Below are 19,323 nucleotides of genomic sequence, written 5' to 3'. Positions count from 1 at the left end.
ACTTATATACTGCTTCAAGGTGCTTTACAGCTCTCTCTAAGCAGTTTACAGAGTCAGCATATTGTCCCTAACAATCTGGGTCCTCATTTTAGCGACCTCAGAAGGATGGAGGGTTGAGAGTCAACCTTGAGCTGGTGAGAATCGAATTGCCAAAGTGCAGTTAGCCAGTAGTCAGCAGATGTAGCCTGTAGTACTGCATTCTAAACACTGCACCACCACGGCTCATGGTTGCAGTGTCCCAGAATCATGTTTTGGAGATCTTTGTGACCTTCTGACTAGCAAAGTCAATGGGGAAGCCAGATTCACTTAACAACTGTGTTACTAACTTATCAACTGAAGCAATTCACTTAACAAGAGCCTTGGTGGAGCAGTGGGCTAACGCCTCCTTAAGTAACACCAGCTTCCTGCAATTATTGCAGGTTCGCATCCCACCAGGCTCAAGGTTGACTCAGCCTTCCATCCTTCCGAGGTAGGTAAAATGAGGACCCAGATTGTTGGGGGCAATTAAGCTGACTTTGTAATAATGCCGCTTGGGGGTGTGTGAAAGCCCTAATAAGCAGGCATATACATGGAATGAAGGCTACTGCTAAGCTTGTAAGCCGCCCTGAGTCTTCGGAGAAGGGCGGGATATAAATGCAATAAAAATAAATAAAAAATAAAATAAACAACTGTGACAAGAAGAGTCATAAAATGGGGCAAAATTCATTTAACGATTGTTTCACTTAGCAAGAGAAATTTTTGCTTGGTTGTGATTGTAAGTCAAGAACTACCTGCATTTGCCTTTCTCTAATCATATTGAACTTTTCCCATTGTCCACGTTTTCAGAGACAATTTATATTCATAAAAATTCAAGCACCAGTAAGTTCCTTTATTACTGTAAGATTCAAATAATGTGTTCATTGAAATTAAGATTCAAATAATGTGATCATTCAGAGTTAATGTTTTCTGACTGTGTTTCCATTAATGTCAAGCTTCAGTCCTGTTCTTTCATTTCATTTTCAGAGATGACCTTGAGCCAATACCTCTCTTCAATCCTACTTTACATGAGTGTTATTGTGTGGAAATGGAAGAGGGAACTACCTTGAGTTCCTGAAGAAAGATAGAATATAAATCTGATAAACAACCAGCAAACCAAATATATACACAAACACAATTGCCTCTTCTTGTTGAAGAAAACAGACAAAAGAGGAGTTGAGAATCTCTGCCTTTACTCTGTTAGCTTTTTGCTATCTTCATTGAGTAATTAGTATTTTGATTTTTCCCCTTTTACATTTAATATATTGCAATAATTTCATTTGGTTGTTCTCAACATCCTTACCAGCCTCAGTCATTTTTTATGTTAAACTTTCTAACAACATTACTAAATTTCTGAACTACCTCTCTGAACACTTCTTTCTGTATAAATGAACAGTGATCTGGATTTGAAGGAGGAAACATTATTTGGACACATCATTCCTGTTTACACCTTCTTAAATCAAATATGAGGTGAATGTCCTCACACCTGTGGAATCACTATTTCCACTTCTGCAAAGCCCAACAATACATACCCTTTTTATTTTCAGATTTATAATGTCTTCGATTTGTCTTCCATTTCCCCCTCTTACTGCAATTTAATGTCCTGAAACATTTTGAGCTGCTTGTCCCATATATTTCTTTTGCTCTGGAAGTTCATTGATGCAAGTTTTAGAATTTTATAGGGTGGAACATATATTAAAAACCATTTAGTTTAGAATCATTGTATGGCATATCAAAACAGATGTATCTTTTACTGCAGCCCTATGTCAGATTGTATAAGTACTTCACTGTCAGAGCCCTTATGTTTAGTAATTATTATAATAATGCACAATTTGATGGAATCAAATATTTTCAAAGGTTCAGCTCAGAGGATGCAGAAATTAACAGATTTTTGAATCCTTGTGAAAAATGTTGGATATTTGCATGGATAACCTTTAAAAAATGCCATGTAGATCAGTGGCACCCAACCTTTTGAGCACTAGGGACCGGTTCCTTGAAGAGAGGTTTTTCTGTGGACCGGAGGGGCCGTGGTTTCACATGCTGCCTGCCTCCCATGGATGGAGCTTTTCTTATTTGCATGGCCTGGTTTCTGGCATGCCATGGCCTGGGGATTGGGGACACCAATGTAGATGACTCTCTCTCTCTCTCTCTCTCTCTCTCTCTCTCTCTCTCTCTCTCTCTCTCTGTGTGTGTGTGTGTGTGTGTGTGTGTGTGTATCTATGTGTGTGTATACACACAGACACACACACATATGTATACATAGACACATACATATATGTATATATACACCATTTTCTTGTATTATGTAGTTAAATACAACATGAAAATGAAAAGCAATTCAATTGTTCAGCATCAATGCAAGCACTGCATCCTCCAGGATCTGCAGTCCATTCTCCCTTTCCATTTCAAAGTCAGCGTGCATTGTTCAGTCTCTCTCTCACTGTGCTTTAAAGAATCCTTTGTTTGGATTTGGATCAACAGACTATCATTAATTTTAATAGCTCTCCTTAGTATAATGTCATTCTCCTTATCTCTCTCTTTTCTTCTTTCCTTTGACTCTGCCTTTGAACATTAATCTGTTCTGCAGCAATAAGTATTCCCACTTGGGTCTGATCTTTGTGTTTGCATTGCCTGAGCCTAAACTTGAATGCAGATTTCTTCTGAGACAGTGACTTTTGTAGCTGGAACACACACACACACACACAAACACACACACAAACACACAGAAACTAAAAGTCTTTGCCTTGTTTGGGGAATGTTTAGATCTGGGATTCTAGAGTAAATCCAAAGACCTTTGATCTGAGATTAAATTTTCAGAGATTCTGTGAGAGCATGCAGTAGTACACACGGTCTCTATAATTCAACAACCTCTAAGTATACTCATGTTCTTGTGTCTACAGACTTTCCAGTTAATTTTAGTAGAAAGAGGAAACATTGAGAAATTAATACGCAAAGACATCTGCATATTAGGAAGCTACCATATACCAAAGCAGGTTATTGGGGGTTTTTCCAGATTAGCTTTGCCTTTGCAAGGGATGAGAAGTGTTCTCTTGATGTTATTGGCTTTCACTCATATTAGCCCAGTCAGCACAACCAATGGCAAAAAATTAAAGGAATTATGTGGCATTATATTACCAGTCCTGATGTGTATTAATTTGTATTTTATAGGTACTTATTTTGTGATGAAAATAAGATGTTTTTTAATCTGAGTTAAGTTTTCTTCAACTTTCTGAGTCACACCTGATTTTACAATCTCTTTTGCCACTGTTCTTAAGTGAATCACTGCAGTTAAGTGAATCACGCAGCTGTTCAGCGAATCCAGCTCTCTCCATTGATTTTGCTAGTTGAAAGCTGGCTGGGAAGATTGCAAATGGTGATCACATGACCCTGGGATGCTGCAACCATCATAAATACATGCTGGTTGCCAAGTGCCCAAATTTTGATCACGTGACTGTGGGGATGCTGCAATGCTCATAAGTGCGAGGACCAATTGTAAGTCATTTTTTTTCATCTCTTATTTCATTGTAACTTGGAACAGTTAGTTGCTATATGAATGGTTGTAAGACCTACCTTAATATGATTTGGGGTGTTGAATTAAAGCATACCCAAATCTAAATATCTGGTTTAAATTTGCTGGGATAATGAAAATACATATGTAAGCAATTCAGCTCAGCCGATAAGACAGGTGGACAGCTTGCAGTAATCTAATTACAGTTGCTGAAAATTATTAGCAAAGCATCTCATCATTTTCATGCAAAAATACATTTTTTGGTTAGCGTTAGCTCTAAAATAGGGGTGTCAAACTCGCAATCTCACGTGACATGTTGCGACGTATTGTGCCTTTTTCCCCATTGCCGGTAATGGGGTGGGCACGGTTTTGGCGTGATGGATCCGGCCTCTGCTCTAAAGAGACCACCCTATAAAAAAGGAAATTAAAAATGTAGAAATACAAAAAGACAAGTGCCACTAACATATCTGCTATTGTGCCTGTTTTGTATAGTGCCAATAACAGAAGCCCAGCCTGCAGTCAAAATATCAGGCTCTGAAAGTATCAAATCACCTTGCACTACTCCTTACTGGTGTTGTGACATGGCAATGATGTGATTACATTAATAACATGAAATTGCCTGCCTTATTTATTTATGAAATCACTGTCTGGTTATTGGTAGTGACAGCCTGGAGCTCAGGATTTATAAGAGTAAACCCAGCTGGTTGATGGCAATCCCAGAAAAATCTATGTTTTCTGTCATTTGTAAAGGAGAGGGGGAGCAGTTGGCTACAAAGGAATAAACAGAAAGGTTTTCCCTTTTCATTGATGCATCAAGGCTGGGCTTACTATGTGTCATAGTTTCATGGAAAGAACCACTTGTATTGTAGTTGCAACGTCAACATACCCTGCCAAACTTTTTTTCTGATTCTTGGTGAGAACCAGAGAAGAAAGCCTTCAGTAGAAAATTCAGTGCAGGAGATTTTAGCTTTGGGGGCCCATGGATCTGTATGAAAATGTGAAAAATGTCTAACCTTCATAATAAATTGCTGTTATGGAAATTGGCAGTCACAACATGTTAGAGCACCACTTTTCTCCTTGTGTCTATAGTTCAGCGGTGGGATTCAGATATGTGAACAACCCATTCTCTGTGTGGATGCCATTTCCGGAAGTCCATTCTGGGCCTGGGCAACAAAAAATTAGCTGCCAAACGTGGTGTGAAAGGGCTGAATCCCACCACTGCTATTGTTGTATATGTGGGAGAAGGAGGTGGGAATTTTATTACTTTCATACCCCTCCTGTGTTTTTCTGTCTGGCACGGCATTCTCTCATTCTTTCATATCACTTCCCTATTAAGATTCATGGGTCCAAAAGCTCTGCAGCTCTGTGATGTTACCTTGAGAGCTGAGCTGATTTATTTCCATTAATTTGTGGTATTTCTGAAATTACACCTTTTTTCTGACATTGTCTGCTGGCTCTGTGAAGTTCACAGGCAATCCATTTGTCCATCTGAAGAAATGTGTGTGTACTCAAACCTGTCAACTTTTGAGTTTTAGGTCTTTCAAGGGGAAAGGTGGCATAGCAGTTTTGTAGCTTTCCCTGAAGAATTTCTGGATTTTTATTTTTTATTTAGTATGGCCCAACAAATCTGTAGATTGTAAAGTTGTGGCTGGGGAGAAATGTGCAGCCAATTTATTTTGTACCTTTTTGTGTGTAGTGGAGTTGAGGATTTATTTATTTATTTATTTATTTATTTATTTATTTATTTATTTATTTATTTATTTATTTATTTATTTTTATTATAGGATGTTTAGCAGCTTAGACTGGGGCAATGATGGCGCTCCTGATTCTCTGGAAGCTACAGCTCACTTGGAGATGATTACAGTCACTAGCAGGAGATAGAAAGAATTATTTTTATATATTTTAAATGGAATGAGGTAGCTGCCTGAAAGGGCAGTGAGGAAGAGCTTCAGGAGTAGCACAAATCTAACCTACAGTATTTTTGATCAGTAGGCCATCCACCCATCTGTCCGTCCAAAATCCTGAGCAGAACAATGTCCTAAAGCCAGCAGCTGATTGCAAAATATTAACTGTTATAACCAGAGTTTAGAATTTTCTGCCCCTTGTCCCTAATATGGCTGTCCCATCTCGGGGGAATCTATTGTGTAGCATCAATCATATTCCATTCATGGGAAAATTGGGTCTCCTATCTGTTTGTCTCATTTTGCTGAAAAGAAAACCATCTTCGGTTCCCCCCCCCTTCTTTTGTTTTTCAGCTTTCAGAGCAGATTGTTCCTAGTAAGGGAGCAAAAATCATTGAAGGAAATCACATCACCAGTGAAGGGAGCGCCAGCTCCTTTATAGTATTCTTCTCATCCTGTTTTTGGAGCCAATGGTCTGTCATTCATTGAATAAACAAGCACCTTATCACTTCATAAACATTTATTTAACCCTATTCACCTGGGTTTTTACCAGCTAAGAAAATTGCTTGATGGGGGGTAGGCCCTTAGGCCTTAGCCTCCTGTGGTCAAGAGACAGATTTCTTCTCTTTACTCTCCTCGGCTTACTTATATGGAAAAGCTTTGGACGGAGATACTGAATTTCATGAAGCTGAAGGGGGGGAGGGAGCATTCCATGCCATTCTCCTATAGGTCTTCAGATAAAGACACCCAGCTTTCCTGAAAACCTCTTGCTAGTTCTCTCTCCTTGCTGAGGGGCAGGAAATGGCAAAAAGCTGTCAGCATGTCTTCTTTTAATTGATGAGGCAGGACCCAGAATGCAGTTCCAAAGTGTATGTGCATATGCATCCTGTACACAAATGGACAGACCAATATTTTTTGCCTCTGATATCATCAGAAAATGGAACTGGTTAAGCATGTCCATTTCCTTAGCTCCCACAATATCCATTTTTCTCTCTGTGGACTTGTTTTATTTTTCTTTCATGGTGTTTCTCCCACACAATGAGGCCAATTTTTGTTCAAGACAAAGGAAACATAAACAGACACAGTTTTGGAGTTAGCTCATGGCCCGAAGTCAGAAGGCTTTCAGGGGGGGAGGGCAGGGAGAGTGAAAGGGGTGCCTGGTCATTGAGGCATTTTAACTATTAAACATCCAATTCCGACTAAGGCCTCTTCTTGAAGGTCGCCATCCTAATGACACTGCCTTCAAAGCACACCCCCACAATGAAATCAATGGATCTCATCCAAGTATTTAGGGAAACTTCGTTAAACCAGTGGGATTTAAACATGTGTTTGCTTTGGGTCAGGCTGTAAGTGTTTAAACACACGATAACTTTTATTCTATTTTGTGTTTTTTGGCAGCCTTTATAAAAAGCAATAAAGTAAACTGCTATTTTTTGAAAAAAAAACTATTTTTAAAAAATCCTCTCACTTTTTTTCCTTCATCATTTTTTTTCTATTGACTTCATCTTCCCTGGCAATCATACATGAAATCTTGGCTTCATTTTTGATCCCTCCTGCTCCTTCATTTCAAATGATCAAACAATTTAATAATAATTGAAAAACTACTTTTTTTCTCAAAAGTGTGTGAGTAATGACCCACCAAGATGTATTCTGAACTTCAACTCCTAGCAATACCATCCAGCATCATAAAAAATGCAGGATGCTGGGAAATACAGTTCAGTGATATCTGGGATGGCCACATCTTACTCATTCCAAAGTCTGGTCCAATGGGAGTGTGCTGATTGTACCGACAGAAAACTGCTTTCTGATTCCTTAAATTTAACTGGACTTTGTTCTGATAATTTGCAGCCTATTTTTTCAGCATGCTTCTTTAAAGATCTCTTCACCTATCTGACAACCACCACACTTTATTGATGGAATGTGATAGAGAAAGCAGCCAGGTCATGCAAAAATACTAGCAAGCGACACCTCTGGAGCAAAAGGGATTGAAATATATACAACATCCAAATCTCATCAGATGTCCTCATTTATCTTCATAATTTGTTTCAGATTTAGAAATTAGGGTTGGCTTTATTATTAGCCTAAGCAGCACTTTTAAGCACAACATAAGAAAGAGCCTGGGAGCGCTTTTTCCAACTAACAAATTTTATTAAAATACATAACCTTTTGTGAACTGCAGTTCACTTCATTAGGTATATAGAATGGCTAGATTGATATAGGATTTAATTTAGGGTAAATTGAGGGTAGTGGGGGGGAGAAGATAGATGGCTATGCAGATACAAGTTAGATGTGAGACACATTATAAATATCTTAGGAACTAACAATCATAATGTGCTAAAAGCTAGTTACAGCCAGTTTGGTGTAGGAGTTACAGCATCAGACTAGAAACTAGTTGTGAATTTTACTTCTGCCTTAGACACAAAGCCTGTTGGATAATATTGGGCTAATCACTCTCTGAGCCGGAAGAAGGAGACAATGGCAAACCACCTCTAAAATCTTTCCATGAAAACTGCAGGGACTTACACACTCACAGAGAGAGACTTGCATAAAATACTCACCACACACACATAGAGTTAAAAACTCACTGTGTTACTGGGATCTTTTGAGATTGCCTGAAACATTTTGATATGCACAAATATAGCAAACTTTTGTTCAATTATGTTGTTGAAGTGTCTTTTCTACTATGTGATCTGCAGATATCTGCTTTCGCCCACAGCCACACAAATAGCACAGATTCCCAACAAGTAACACAGAAGATCAGAGACGCTTTCACTTGCCCTTCCTTTAGTAGGATATATGCCATCATCTGCCAGCAATGCCCTCTGGGTTCTTCATAGCATGAATGGGAAAACATACAAATGAATAAAGGGACATAAGTTTGACATCAGGATTCAAATAAGGAGAAAGTAAAATAAGAGCATTTCAACCTCCCAGGATACTTTATTGTGGACAAAATGAATAATAATGCCATCGAGAAAAAGATATGAATTTCAAAAAGTTTCAGGCAATTTCAAATGGTCCTAGCAAACATGTTGGTTTTTAATATACTTGTTAATATATTTGTTAATTAATAAAGTGATTGTACATTCTCTTAGTTGTAAACTGCATGTCTATATTCATCCTCCCTTCATCTGCCTCATTCTAATCTAGGGTATGCCTTTGATAAAGTGAGCTGTAACTCACAAAAATATGCCTTTCAATACAAAAATAGTTGGGAAAGGTATAATTTTAATTTCTTCTGATCTTTTGTTGCTATATACCAATATTGGTCTCCTCCTACAATGCCTTCTAACATCTTGGATATGTAGCTGGCTGACAAACCGTACTTAACAAATGGTCCTCAATGGAGTCCTCCACATGGAGAGAAGTAAGCAGTGTGCCACAAGAGTCCGTCTTAGGCCCAGTACTCTTCCAATATCTTCGTAAATAACTTAGATGAGGGAATAGAAGGCGAACTCATCAAATTTGCAGATGACACTAAACTGGCAGGAATAGCCAACACCCCAGAAGACAAGCTCTGGATCCAAAAAGATCTTGTCAAACCTGAATAATCGGCCCTTTCTAACAAAATGAGTTTTAATGTGGAGAAAAGCAAAGTTTTACATTTAGGCAGGAAAAATCAAAGATATAAGGTTGAGGTGAGACCTGGATCAAAAACAGTGACTGTGAGAGGGACCTTGGAGTCCTGGTGGATGATCAGTTGACTATGAGCCAGCAGTGTGCAGCAGCAGCCAAAAAAGCTAATACAATCCTGGGTTGTATAAATAGAGACATAGAATCAAGATCACACGAAGTATTAGTACCGCTTTATGAAACCCTAGTGAAACCACACCTGGAATACTGCAACCAATTTTGGTCACCCTACTATAAAAAAGATATTGAGACCTTGGAAAATGTTCAGAGAAGAGCAGCTAAGATGATCAAAGGCCTGGAGACTAAAACATATGCAGGAGTTGGGTTGGGCTAGTCTAAAGAAAAGAAGAAATAGGGGTGACATGATATCAGTATTCCAGTATCTGAGGGGCTGCTGCAAAGAAGAGGGGGTCAAATTATTCTCCAAAGCACAAGAAGGAAGGAGAAGAAACAACGGTTGGAAACTGATCAAACAGAGAAGCAACCTGAAATTCCTAACAGTGAAGACAATTAACCAGTGGAACAGCTTGCCTTCAGAAATTGTGAGTGCTCCATCCCTGGAGGTTTTTAAGAAGAGACTGGACAGTCACTTGTCGGAGATGGTATAGGTTCTCCTGCTTGAGCGGGGGGGAGGGGGGGCTAGACTAGAAGACCTCCAAGGTCCCTTCCAGCTCTATCCTATCCTATCCTATCCTATCCTATCCTATCCTATCCTATCCTATCCTATCCTATCCTATCCTATTCTATTCTATTCTATTCTATTCTATTCTATTCTATTCTATTCTATTCTATTCTATTCTATTCTTTCTTAACCTACCTGGAAGAACTGCTTCCCTTTCTCTACAGAAGGACACCTGACGAGAGGATGGCTGGAAAGAGTCCTTCAAGAAACTGCTCATTTGTCTTTCTTCCCACTCAGAGCTGCTATGGAACAGAATCTAGATGTTTTATTGTTTGCTTATTTTTAAATAGTCTTCTTTGTTTACATTAGTTGTGAAAGCTTGGGGAGGTTTGTAAAGGCAGGATATGCTACAAATAGTATTAATTAAACATAAATAATTATTTCTAAGATATGAGTCTTCCCCGGTTGCCTCTAGGTGTTGCTTTGAGGCTTTCTTTGCTGTTAGATATAGCAGTAAGCAGTATAAGCTTCTTATACTGATAGTCACTGTGGCCTCTTCCTAATATGTTCAATATGGCTTCCATCTGGCTTTGAGCTGGAGGATGACTAGCAACTCTGGGAAAGAGCTATGTAGAAAAATATGTATGGGGAGAAGTTGCATCTGGAATGGCTGCAGTGAAAAGATGAGAAAAATGGGGGCATCTCTTGTCCCTCATGTAGGTTCTCATAAGCCACCCCTGTGATTAATTTTATTTTTCCATTTCTTCCCCATCAGCTGAAACTCTGTTCAGTACAATGTGGAATTCATAACACACTGATTCTACTTTTAAAAGCCAGGCCAAACAATTCAGAGGTTCAAAATTAGGAGAAAATGGAGAGAGAGAGAGAGAGAGAGGGGGGGGGGGGAGTAAATAAGCAAGCAAGATAGACGTAGGCTTGAGATGCAAATAAACATCCCAAAGCAGGCCTATGCCATAAAATGAAAACAGTACTCAGTATCCAGCTTGTTCCAGCAAGGGAATCCTCACACTGTAGCTGTCCCACTGGGAGAAGCAGCTGAAGGGCACTGTGTCCTGCTTATAAGGGCAGTCTGCCAACCCTTTTCAAGAATGTGTGTCTCCCTATTTTTCCTTGACAATAAAATAATAATTTGGCAGAGCTGGTAAAAAAGATAGTAAATCAATACCAGATTGCAGACCTTGTTGAGAAACTCAACCAATTTGTCAAGTAGTGTCAGTTAGCTATGTGAACTGAACCTGCATAGAAGCTTCTGTACTTGCTGAATGCTTGGCTCTAGAACGCGGAGGAGACCAATTAATATTATACAAAAGGGGATAAGTCAGTATCGGCTCATTTTGTACAGTTGTAATAGGATTATATGGTTCTAATAATACTTGATAGTCAAAGAGGCAGAATTGACTCTCAGTAAACCTGAATGGCTAAGTAGCAGCAACAGTCATCTTACGGAATTATAATAGGAAGGTGGCAGAGTGGTAATGGTTCAGTTCTGCAAAAGGGCAGTGCAGTTGTACAGTCCTTGTTTCTATGCAATAATCATAAGTTTAATATGAAGTGCGTCCAGGTGAATCCAGTAATATTACCTGCAACCCTCTAATTCAGCATATATTACATAGACTGGACAAATCAGGAAAAAAGGAAGAGGAAAGAAAATTTTGTTAGAATTCAGCAAAATATAAGGATGGACAAGAGGGGTAGAACGCTCCATGTTTGTATAGGTGACGTAAACTTTCTAACATTCATTGATTGATTGCTTCATTCAGTGCTTTTCCTGTATTCTACTGGTCCTTTAAAAAGCTCAGCCCAGCTTCTGTGGGTCCACTTAGAAATAAAATAGACCTAAAGCTAATGAGTACCCAAATTATTTTCTTAGGATGCAATTAACTAGTTGCAGGGATAGGCAACTTTTCAAGCAGTAGATCCTAACAGTCTTCCACAATAATGCAGATATTCCTGCCTCCAAGTATTTTTTTTAATGGCCAAATTTCACTAGGAATGACAAAACCATGATATTTCAACCAACTCATCCCAGAAACCATGTGATCACATGATTAAAGTTCTCATAAGAAATGGTGAAACCCAGTGCTTTTTTTGTAAAAGAAAAAGGTGCCGGAACTCACACGTCATACAAGCCACCTTGCCTACCCTACCAGGTTCCATCCAAAAAAGGTGCCGGAACTCCATTCTGAGCGTTCTATGAGAAAAAAAGCCCTGGTGAAACCTATAAGAGTTCAGTATGCTCTCTTGATCTCAAGCAAGAAAACATATTTCAAAAGATTTGGCCATCTTGAGATATTAAATGCTCTTTATTCAGTCTTGCATTGATAATCTGTTGCAAAGCCTCCCAAGCCTTTCAACCAGGGATACTATTTAAACTAGGCAACAATTATTCAGAAATCTTCCGTAATCTGACTAGTGTTTTCCAACACTGCCAACCCATCTCTAATCTTCTCGACAGCTTTTCATTGGTCTGTCCAGCCTCTTTCCGTTTTGCTAGTAATCTTTCGATGCCAACCACCTCAGTCTACTTGTCCAGCTGTCAATCCTGCTGTCTTGTCCAGCTATCTTCCCACTACGGCTACCAATTGCCCTGCCACTTTGCCCCACCATCTTCAGTTATAGATTTTAGAATTATATCTAAGTTTTATTTTGTTTGTTATATTTGGTTTTATCCAGGAATGACAGAATATGAGATGTAATTTGCAATCTGGCTGCATAACACTTTTGGCTGTAATAAAAAAATTTTTTTTCCACTTTTTGGAGTTGATGTTCCACAATTACCACCAAATGGATATTGTTTTCATTGAATGTATGGCATACAATTAGGCCACCAATATTTTATTTTTGCATGCTCATATAGCAGTATTGGTTGTGGAATTCGTATGGTAAATTTATTCACAGGAAATTTGTCATTTGTATGACATAGAAACAAACAAAATTATTTGACTAAATTCATCCTTTGTCTTTACTATTTAAACTTTAGACCTGAGCAACAAAGGTTAGGTTGCACTTTGTAGGATTACGTATTTTAAAATGTTTTCCCAGTGTTTACTCTTTCTTCTACTCTTTCTAGCTTTCCTCTTCCTTATCAGATTAAGAAAAAAAGCACAATTTCTATTTTTAGAATGATGCTTATATCCAGAACCAATATAGCTAACTACGTCAAGCAACTGCAATTTTCAGAAATATTTGTATTGATTTCAATAAGGTTTTCACATTCAAGTGTTAAATAACTTACCCCACATATTTATTATTATTATTATTCTACTTTTTAAAAAAGTCTATATTTAATATTGCATGGAATATAAATGGTTTTTTTAAAAAAATTACACTACAAAATGTTTTTAGATTTAATACATTCATTGTAATTTCTTCAACTTCAGAAATGTTTGATAATTAAGAGCAAGCTCTCAGTCAACATCAAACGTAATCAACCTGTATAGATCATTCATCCAAAACTAGCAACATATTAAGCTGATCATGTCACTTGAATCCTACAATATTTTCATTTTTTCCAGTAAAATGTAGTTTCAGTTCTAGTCTGTGCATATTTTTAAAACCAACAGTTCTCACTGTAATTAGAAACACTTTTAGCATTAGACAAACGTTATTATCTTTTAATTAGTTATTTGAACTAGTTTTGCAACCCAGAAACTATTTTGTCCAAAACAACTTACTAAAATGACACTAAACATACATAATAATTTATGTGTTATATAGTTATGTAGTCTTTTTGCCTTAGTTACATCTAAATATTATATTTGGAAACACAAAATCCTAGATGCTCTGTCTTTAAATGTGCAGTTCTGTATCTGATTATATTGTGAACATTGCCTGAAAGTTGCAAATTGTGGCCAACATTTTTTAAAAATTATGGTTATAAGTTGTGATATTTAAATTAACTATCTTCTTATTTTGATTTAATAAGCAGACGTGCCCAATATAATAAAAGATACACTTTCAGGAAGTTTTCTTGGGACCAGTATAGTATAGAAATAGGTTACCATTACTTTCATTGGAGATATTTTTTACTTCATTTTTGTTTATGATTGTGATGTTTCCTAGTGGTCACCCATCCATGTATTAACAAATTCTGACCCTGCTTAATTTTTTGAGATCAGTAGATTAGGATGCAAGCTATAATTAATTGGATAAAAGTTGTCACTGTACAGAAAGAAGCAAACTCAAATGTGCCTATTATCCTGAGAATTTTATGAGCATATTTGTTTGTTTTGGGAGTATATTTAGCTTTTGCCCTTTTATTATAAATGAAAATAGAAAGGGAAACATTTTAAATGCTTCAGCACTTAAGCACTAACTCCTGCCCATTGTTCTCTTAGTTCATATTTTCTTCAACTGAAAGAATTTGCGTTCAGATTTAAATTATAAAACAGGCTGGATATTTAGTTAATTTCCTTAGATTTCTATCATAAGAGCTTCTTCTAGGGCAGGCATGTCAAACTCGTGACGTCATGTGATGTTGCGTGTTGTATTGCAACTTTTTCCCCATTGCCGGCAATGGGGTGGGCATGGTTTTGGCGTGACGCATCCAGCCCGCAGGCTGGCAGTTTGACATGCCTGCTCTAGGGCAGTGTTTCCCTTCCTTGTCAACTTTAAGATGTGTGGACTTCTACTCCCAGAATTCCCCAGTTAGCATGCTGGCTGGGGAATTCTGGGAGTTGAAGTCCTCGTATCTTAAAGTTGACAAGTTTGAGAAACTCTGCTTTAGAAGCCCAAGGCAGGGTATATAGTTTTTCAATGTGCAATGTTATCCTTATGGTAATAGCCTTGAGGTTGATTGAACTAAAATATAGCATCTGGCCCAAAATCATTTTGTGAGATTCATGCTGAGGTAGACTTGAACATAAGTCTCTCCTGTACACTAAACCATTTTAGCCTCCATATAGCTGATTGTTTGGATTCAGTTTTTTAGCTGTGCATTATCAGCACATAATCCGGATACTTATGACTATCATGAACTTTTCTTTACAGAATTCAAAATCATCCAGAATCTATCGCAAAATACCTTCCTGACAATCACAGTTATGGACATTTTATTCACTAACATCCCACATGATGATGGGGTACAAATGACCAGAAATATAATCTCTGATGAAGACACAGCCTGCTTAACCACACAATTTTCCCACTCATCCCCACCCTGAATTAATTCCAAATGAAACTGCAATGAATCATCCTAAAAGAAAATGGCCTTTTTTGTCTCTGCCTCAACTTAGTCTCACTTGTGGAGGATGGAATCGTTTTATTTTCCTGAACTATTAAAAAGTACAGTGAACGGGCTTGGGAACCATGAGCATTAGGGAATATTTTCAGAGGGAGCCAAGTTTCTTCAAGACAAAAAGAAAAAAAGTGGGGTGCTACAGGGCAATTGTAACACACACTTTCTCTCACACAAACTCATTTACACCCTCTCCTTCACTTTTGCATTAGTATGTTTTTTTTTCTCCTTATCTCAATATTTTATAGCAGTATTTACAAATGGTGAGCTGAGTTGCTTTTCTTCCATTTTAACCTTATGCAATTTGCCTACTCTCTGTGAAGGATTCTTGTTACTTTTATTTCTTTTTGGTATTTATCACTTATCTTTCACCCATGATAAGAAATAACTTTTCACACATTCCTATACAGAAATGTCCCTGTCTGATGTTCAAATTACACTCTCCAAACTCAGTTGGTCATCTAATTGCTTCAGGCTTTTTTTTAAAAAAGCATTCTGGGATGGAAAAACAGGCTATCAACATGACGGGAAGATGAGAGGGACTTACTATACAACCTCCTGCCTTTCATCATTGGGTTTTCTGAGAGTTGCAGGTATTTATAGCATAACCAGTCAATTAAATATTGCTTGCAAAGCCAATGAACCTTTGCCTGCTCTGTAGCTTGCTCTTATCACAACATGTTAATTGGGTCAATTGGCATCTTCCCTACTCTTTCCCTTCATTACCTTGGGACAAAACAAGGCAAATTGAAATTTTATAAGGTAAGCATCCTACAACTTCAGATACATACTGCATCACTTGTTATTCTACTTTGTGTCTGTTTGGATCACCAGGAAGATATACAGGATGTGTTTTCCTCCTTATGGGCCATATATAGGTAATTCATTCATGGGAGCATTGTGATTAACTTTACTAAAGAGAAAAGTCATTATTTATTTTGTATGCAGAACTGTATGAGTCTAGAACAGGGGTGTCAAACTGCTGGCCTGTGGGCCAGATGCGTCACGTGGAAGCTGCACCCACTCCATTGCCAGCAATGGCAAAACAGCCCCGTGACGTTGTGAGTTTGACATGTCTGGTCTAGAAGAATCCACATTCACAAGCCCATGAAGTTCTCCTTAATGTTGTTTGAGTAAACCCAACATGACAATACTCTGAACTCAATCTAAACAACAGCCATTATAAAAAAAATACCATGCAAGGAAGAAGTCCCCCTCCCCCTCACCCAAGTACAGGGCAGACATCACACATGGCCATTTCAAAGAGTGGAAGAGACATGTCCATGCCCTATATCCCAATTCATCTGCTTGATCAGCAAGAAACAAGATTTTCTATCTTATCTTTTAACTGAGCAGGTATAGAAGTTTATTAACTTCCACAAGATGAAATTTGATAGGCATTTTAGCATTTATTTTAATGCTCAGTTTAATAGCCCCCCCCCAAAAAAACATAATTCTGTTAAACTTAAATTATGACTGAAGCTTGCAGACACATGCCTTATGTAGACCTGGGTGATTAGATTATAATTATTGCAACATATGCAAGGCTATTTTTGGTATATATTTAAAAACAAATGCAAAAGTACAGAAACAGCAACTAATATGGTACGCAGATCATAGTTCATCAATATTGCAAAAAGGAACGTTTTCAAATACAATTTGTATACCAAAGAGAAAGTACACTGTATAAGACATCTATTATTCTTTTTAACAGGCTTTCAGTTTGTTTATAACTTTGAGTTTTGAATCCCTAAATAGGGTAGGAATAGATATTTCAAGAGTTGCTTCCTTCTATATGAATCTACTCAAGAACTTAGATTAAGGGAAAACACTGTTTGCTTGGTTAGAAAATCACAAACTGCAGCAATCAGAGCAAAGATAAAAAATAGCCTTTCTTTCTTTCTTTCTTTCTTTCTTTCTTTCTTTCTTTCTTTCTTTCTTTCTTTCTTTCTTTCTTTCTTTCTTTCTCTTTCTCTTTCTCTTTCTCTTTCTCTTTTTGAAGTCTCTTACCTCACATGATGCAAAAGTATGCTATTGTTTTTCAGCAAATGCATTATCAAAATATAATGATACGATCCAAGAAGGATTCAAAGTGAGTTTTACATTCCCTTCATTTATAAATCAAGAAAACATGTTATACTTTTGATTGTCACCAGAATGATAATTGTTTCATATTTTGTTTTTGTTTTTCTTTTTTTTAAAAATAGCATTACTACCATTTTACTATCTGGTTTGATTTATTTTTTCAGGCTTTTTATTGGCCTTTTGATGGTTGTGGGCTCTCAAATATATGTGTGAACCCTATAGATGGCTAGCAGCTATCATAAGATATAGGTATATGTATAGATATACAGATATTTGTCATGGTTACTTGCCATCTCCAGGGCTCATACTTGATGATGGACAGATGGATTTTTAATGTCTTAAATAAATAAATAAAACACCTCAGGGTCTTGGTGTATGAATTGATTAATGTCATGGCACATGGGCTTGTCAGCTCTGATAAATATCTTTAAATTCCATTGGCTAACACTTATGTGCCTTGCTATAATTATGACTTGTGGGAAAATGTCTAGCTTCAATAGAAGAAATTGATGCTTTTTGTTTAATTGCCATGCATAGCTACATGGTAAATCCAAAAGTAATCAAAACAAAACATAATTTTCTTTTCCCTTAAGAGTTGTCTTTATGGAAGGTTGGCAGAAGAAGTACAATCTCAGAAAGTATTCAGTGTTGGAATCTAGTTGCTTGAACAGAATCATGGAGTTGGAAGGACATTAGAGATCTTCCAGTCTGACCAGTGCAAGAATTCTCAGACCTTCCCAGACAAATGGCTGTCCAGTCTTTTCTTGATTTTGCAAATCAGGTGCTTCATAAAAGCTTTTCCAACAGAGAAAATCAACAGCAATAACAATAACAACAGCTTTGCTTTCTTGCTTAAAATGCATGCCTAAGAAACTAATATGAAAAAATATTAAGGTTGATGTAGGGAAGGAAGTAAGGGACGCGGTGGCTCAGTGGGTTAGGACGCTGAGCTTGTCGATCGGAAGGTCGGCAGTTTGGCGGGTCGAATCCCGAGTGCCGCGTAGCAGAGTGAGCGCCTGTTACTCGTCCCAGCTTCTGCCCACCTAGCAGTTCGAAAGCATGTAAAAATGCAAGTAGAAAAATAGGGACCGCTACGGTGGGAAGGTAACAGCGTTCCGTGCGCCTTTGGCGTCTAGTCATGCCGGCCACATGACCACGGAGACGTCCTCGGACAAGCGCTGGCTCTTCGGCTATGAAACGGAGATGAGCACCGGCCCCTAGAGTCGGAAACGACTAGCACGCATGTGCGGGGGAACCTTTACCTTTACCTTTTAGGGAAGGAAAGGAGGTAGAGGTAAAGAAAATAACACATAAAGCAATATAATGTTTAAGGCAAGAACAATGTCCTTGAAATCTAGAAATCTATGTGTGTTTATTATGTACATGGCTGACGGATGAACATATGTCCACACACTCCAAACTGTAGTGTGCTTTGTTTTAATAAGTAGACTAACAGATTTGTTTTTTAAAAAAAATAGGCAGGCAGGCTATCTCTTTCTCAGTTTCAGCTTAATGTAAATGTTGTAGTGTGGATGCATGGGTTTCATTCTGTTTGGGGGAAGAAAAGACCCAGTGTGCAGTTACTAATGAACTACCTCACCCTCCATATTCTGCCTGGCCTGTTGCACCAGATATCTAAGTTATGTACACAATAACTTCCTTCAAGAGGCCATATGGCATTGTGTGGTGTGTTTTTTTTCTCCTTTCCATATTAGATTGTTGATAAGGAAAGACTATCCATGTGTGTTGCTTAATGTGGAAATAAGCAAGTTTTGCAGTGTTCAAATTGGTCCTAAGTGTATCTTCTACTTCAAATAACTCATTACCTCATTACTGGGACATTAAGCTAAAACATATTCTGAGTAAACAAGCCTTGTTATTTTCAAAATGATATGGATTCTAGATTGTATCATTGTTCTAAGAACAATGGTGGAGTTTTATATTTCTAGCAAAGCTATGTCTCAGCAGGCCTGACTTTGAGTTCAGAAACTAAGCAAGGTTGGCCCTAGTTCAGGGATAGGCAACCTCAGCTCTTTTATGACTCATGGACTTCAACTCCCAGAATTCCTGAGTCAGCTGGCTCAGGAATTCTGGGAGTTGAAGTCCATGAGTCATAAAAGAGCCGAGGTTGCCTACCCCTGCCCTAGTTAATAGAAGGACAGTAGACTACTTGAGAATTGTCATCCAGCTAAATTATGCTTCCCAAACTTGTTCTTTCATTACCCCAAAGTGCTTATCAGAAAGTTCTTTTTACTCATTATAGGTAAAACACTATGATTTAAATGTCCCTCTTATGATTGGG

The sequence above is a fragment of the Vipera ursinii genome (genome assembly GCF_947247035.1).
Source record: "Vipera ursinii genome assembly, chromosome: 3".
NCBI classification, from domain to species: Eukaryota; Metazoa; Chordata; class Lepidosauria; order Squamata; family Viperidae; genus Vipera; species Vipera ursinii.
This window is presented reverse-complemented; position numbering follows the sequence as displayed.